Below are 6,000 nucleotides of genomic sequence, written 5' to 3' on the forward strand. Positions count from 1 at the left end.
CATGTTTTATAATTTGTACAAACATATAAATAAGAGCGATTCTTATTAATTACGCATATAAGTATGTATATCTACAACATTCCACATCTCTTACCTTAAAATACGTGGCTACGTCAAAATACACAAATGTAACACGACGTGTACGAACTACGTACGTACGAGCATAAATCAAGGATTAAAACAGTGTCGATGCGAAATTTCTTGCAGAACCGCTTGTAAATAAATTTTAAATCGACTTAATCTTCCGCTCGTACTACGAAGTGACGAGATACATCTTACATTATTTTGTCACGATATGAATAGAGAATAAAAAGAACATAGAATAAAAAGAAGATAGAATAGAGAAGAAAAAGAACTGTTTAATAAGGTAGTAAATATGTACTTGATATCACAGCTGCGAAATCTATGGTGGGAGATGTCCTTGAAATTCAAGGTAGCCTCTGTCGTAGTATAATGCAGAAATACAGGATCTTGATCTTCACTGCACTCCATAGCTTCTTCCTGCTAGTCTAGTAACTTATATCCATTAAGATTCTCGCAAAAAACGCTGACAAACATGTTAAGCATGCATCTTAATCATACAACAATATTTTAAATTATAAGAACTATGAAGTACTGTTTAAAATCAACACGATCGATAAACATCAATCACTGTAATGTTACATTCGCGTAGACCGTACAGATATTTTATTAGAGAAATCCCTATCGAAGAATAACGACGAGTTATTCGCTTTAATTGAGGACAAATGAATTACCGTGTCAAGAAGTGGTTATTAAACGGCAAATAAAACGAATATAAATTGAAACTGTTCTTGTAGCACCGATTCACCTGCATCAAACCAGTTTATAGAATATTTTGCATGAACGAAAGATTGATTACCTCGAAAGCAAGAACAGATAATACTTATTTTTATACGATTACTCTTGAAATACTAATATGGTGGTCTCGCAAATATATGTTCCATTTGTTGACAAATGATATGTCTTTTGAGTTATGTCTTAATTTGATAACTTCGGTCCCATCCTAGACAATTAAATATGTCGATCTAACATTTCAAATTTCTGACCAGTTTCTAATATTGGGATCATTTTAAAAGTTTCTAATTCATAAATAAGTGGAAACGTTCAGTTCGTTAATAATTCTATTTTAATATTAGTTCAGGAGAAATAGCATAGGAATGCTTTTGTGTCATAGTGAAGCATGAAATATATTTGCAATACATTCGTGCTACTACATACACTGTTTTATTTATGAAATATTTCTGGAACTTCACCATAACTTCAATTTAGCAGTTTGGCAACATTTTAACTATGATATGGCTATCGTGCATGTATATAATGTAATAACAAAAAAAATTAGTATGTAAAATATTTTAAATGTTAAATACACTTTTCTAGATTTAACATGGAAGAACAAGCTATTGAATTTAGGAAAATATTAAATAATTGTAATTCGAGAAAAATGAATTCTATATACTTTTACCTATATTTACTATTACTTTCTAATATCTTCCCGAATCTACGAAAATCCTAATGCAATGTAATTTCTAAATAACAATTTGTTGTATAGCTATAAGTATGTAGTTTCACAAGTGGCATATCTTTGATGCGTGTAATATCATAACAATAAAGAAAAGCGAGGTGAGAACGAAATTGTTAAGCCAGTATCCTACAGCACAGATAATTATGGCAACGGAATCCGAAAGCGATAATTATGTGAAGCGGATCGTGTCATAAACTCTCATTAATTCAATTAGCCAAAGCTCTAACCCATTCTTAGTGCCCAAATTGGATGGTGTCTGGGCACGGCAGGACATCACGAAATCCTGTGACCATTCGCAATTGCTTGTTTCATCGCAAATGTAAAAACAAAATCGTAGCTGTAAAGGAAAGAGTTTATTTGTCGGCTACATGAAAACCGACTTTTACAATGACCTATGACAGTTACTAAAAAGAAGTAATTTTTGGCGGCATTCCAATGATATTGACTTCGAGGTTGTAAAATATAGATCTTAATGCCTTCACTTGACGTTTCAACAAAAGCGTGGAGGATTTTCATGATACAGGTACTAATCAAATCTAGTACTAATCAAATTTTTCGTATTAACGATAAATCTTGTTAGCAATTACATTAAAAGGTACATTATTTTTGCACATTACTAGATACATACATAATAAATATAAATATGAGTTTGCAACAAGTATCTTACGCTGGATATTTTATACAATCTTATCCAAGAACTAAAATTATACCTATATATCATTTTTTAAATATTACATATAATATTAATGATATTAAAATTGTGTATCTACATGAAGTTACTTGTACATATCTAAGTATTGTAAGACTCATAACTATATTATATATCTATATTGTAAACATATAATTATTATCCGACATAAGACAAATTTAAACAAATTGAAACAATTTTTAATTCAATTTATTTAAAACTGTATGTATATAATATATAAACATTCTGTAATTTCTTGTTTACTATAACAAACTTCACTAACTAAAAACTGTGTATATATATATATATATATATATATATATATATACATACAATGAATTTAAAAATTTAATCATACAGGTAGATGCCTATTTCATTATTTTCATTACAACTTATTATCTCCTTTCGTAAATTTCTATATTTCTCATTTTCATCATTTTTATTATATCAAACCGAACATGGCAGTTTTATCGTATCTGACGGAAAATCTCTTGTGTTAACAAAATGTCCATCGAAAAGTACGCCAGCGGAGATTTCAAAGTGGAATAACAAAACATTGAAAGCATCACCTGGAGTGTATCGTTATTACCAAATTTTGCAGGATATTACAAAACACATCAGACGTCAGATGGCTCGTGTTAATTAAGCCACCGTTATGAAAAACGGTTGCAGAGAATGGCGGTCCGTCGCTCCCGGCAAAACACCGCCTTGAAACGTGGGGTAGAACGATAGAATACCATGATTTATTTCACCGCCACATGTAAGCCACAACCTTTTGCCGGCATATAACTTTAATCTGCATTAACGAGAACCAGTGCATAATTTTGTGCGATATTCAAAATGATTCATCCCTTTATGACGCAATATTACATGGTACTGGCTGTTGAAAGTTTGTACGTACATCCATCGAAAAATATTGTTCGACTAATAGAGAGAAACCAAGGAAGTAAAATTAAGAAAGACGCGTTGTTAGTTAATTGCCAGTAATTACAAATTTATAACACAAAAACTATATAACTATAAAAAGGTATAAAGAGATATACTTACACTTATGGAAGCTAACAATACATATACACGATTAAACCTTTTTTTGTATAACTTTTCCGTCTCAAAGGCAGAGAAGATCTTTGATATCTCAATATGGCATCTTACATTTTAATACTATAAATAAATAAATATTTCAAATGTCTCATGAAAGTAAAATATCAATTATTAAAGGATCATAATATATTAATATATGATAGTACTGGAATTTTAAAAGCTTCATTTTCAAAATTTATTAAGAGCCAAAAAGGAAAATACCTGTTCTGTTTCTTACTGTTAGGTGAGGTACATTAGAGTAATTTAACTAGAAAATACTTTTGCTTAATATATTCTATAAATTCCGTTATGTTTGAGTAAATCGATGTATATTCTATCTATTCAATTAATAACTGATTATTATGAAATAAATTTTAGCATAAAGCATATCGTCATTGATATATCTTTGTTACGTTAATATATAGGTACAAATGTTCACAGAGTATGCGTATAGAAATCAAATATTCGTGAAAAGGCAACCAAATACTACAGGAAAATGTAGGAACCTTAAAATGTTGACTACAAAGTAAGGATTGATTTAATTTAGTATGTAACATTAATCACACAACTAATATATGATACGAAAAATTATAATCTAACCGTATCTTGCATATAATAGAACGAAGAATTTATAAAAAAATTTGTATGCTCGAGAATGTCATTATGAAATAAAGATAAAAACGCAAATGATTCATTATTAAATTTCATAAAAAATTTTGGGGCACAAAATAATTTTTAAAACATCAGACAAATGGAATGGTTCACGAAAAGTCGTTATCGATGACTTGTGTAAACCATTATGTGAGTACAAATTTACGAGGGAAACTGTACAAAATTATATGGTATAAACTCGAAGAATACCAATTTACGGACCTCTGCCTACATAAATTGAATATGAAGTGGCAGTAAAGGAAAATCAGAAAGAAAGTATTCCTCAACGATATACTTACACATGAATGAATAGTTGAAAAGCATCAGACATTTGAAATGTTTTAATAAATACTGATAGATAATATTTTACAGATCTACTGAGAAACATTACTGTGTCTCTTTAGTATTAATAGAGTAAAAGCTTCTATATGTAAAATTTAAACAAATAATATAATAGAAAGAATAGTATAAAAAAGAACAGATTAGAATAAAATAAAGTACACATATTATAAAAAATTCTTACTGCAATAACTTCTTAACTAATTTTGAAGGTAATAAATTTTATCTATTAACATAAGAAAATATCAATTCTGAAATGATACAAATATATACCATGAAACATGAATATGAAATATAAGAGTGAAGAGTATACTGCACATATGTATACTACACATCACTGTAAATAACTTGATTTGGTTTTGAAAGTTCGCAGAAATTGATAATTTACTTGACAGTATCATACAATAACGTATTGTTTCGGTAGATATATTGTTGCGAAACCGTATAACACATAAATGATATATTATATACGCATAATAATGTAAAAGTATTACACGATGAAGAAAATAAGAATCAAGATTACAAAAATGAAAAATATGTAACAAACAATTTTAATTTATAGCACATATTAGATAGTAAACATACGAATTATGTTAGAACATGCAAATCCTTAGGAAAAGTGCAAGGCAGATGAATTATATATAATTTATAAAATATCGAATACTTTAATTTTATAATACATTTGTTTCAACAAAACAATCTCCTAAACATTTCAAACAAACTATTTAATAAAATTCTTTTATACAAGTAATAGCGCACTGCGAGCTTTCTGCAGAATAAATGTATCCTAGCTGTTCAACGAAGCATGAAACGACCTTCAGAAATTATATCGTTAATCGTTTCCAGATTCAGTAATGCAACTGGATAATTTATAGCTCGATAATTTCCCTGACACATTCTTGCTCCCAGTATAACCAGTCGCTAAATGGTTCATTACAAAAGAAGAAATTAGCATGGCTAATTTAAAAGTGACTATCGCATTCAACGATAACAGCGATTCGTTGAACGAACATTGTCCGCTACGTAGTGAAAAAATCTATCGGCAAGACATTGTCGGTGGTGGCAAGGTGGTGGTTACGGTGGAGACGGAGAAACTGCGCTGAAACAGCCGCGGCGCCTCGAAACGCGGGAAAGTACGATGACGGAGTTTTGCGTTAATGAGTGTTGGCGCGCGCCACAGTATCAGAGGACGGGTGATGGCGCACCGTAGACAGGCGCACGCGTATCAAAAGAGGACAAGAGACAAGAGAGACGAAGAGGTAGCCTTCTCTACGAGCGAGACGATACGGACGGTGCTGCGGTCCTCTCGTACGCACAAACGCGGAGAACGAAACGGCAGCTGCAGCTGCGCGCTGCCACGCGCCCTCCGCTGCTCGACTCTTCGGATACGATTTTACAGGTCCGCGACGTCGCCTTCTCTCATTCTCTCTTTCTCCTTCTCTTTTCTTCACCCCGCTCTTCACCTTTCCACTCTTCTTCTTTTCACCAATGCCTCTTTTTCCCCCTACTTTGTCCACCCTATGGCTTTCCTCCTCGTCGCACGAGCGCCACCCGTCTTTCCTCGTCCTTGTTCACGGGCGCGGTGACACGTATGCACGCATACTTTCGTGGAGTCGTGTGTCCACGAGGACCACCGGACTCGTCACCTGCACCTTGGCAGACTCCCAACTCCCAACGGTCCTACGGCCACCGTCGACAC

The sequence above is a fragment of the Bombus bifarius genome, unplaced genomic scaffold (assembly GCF_011952205.1).
Source record: "Bombus bifarius isolate JDL3187 unplaced genomic scaffold, Bbif_JDL3187 scf7180000008026, whole genome shotgun sequence".
Taxonomy (NCBI): Eukaryota; Metazoa; Arthropoda; class Insecta; order Hymenoptera; family Apidae; genus Bombus; species Bombus bifarius.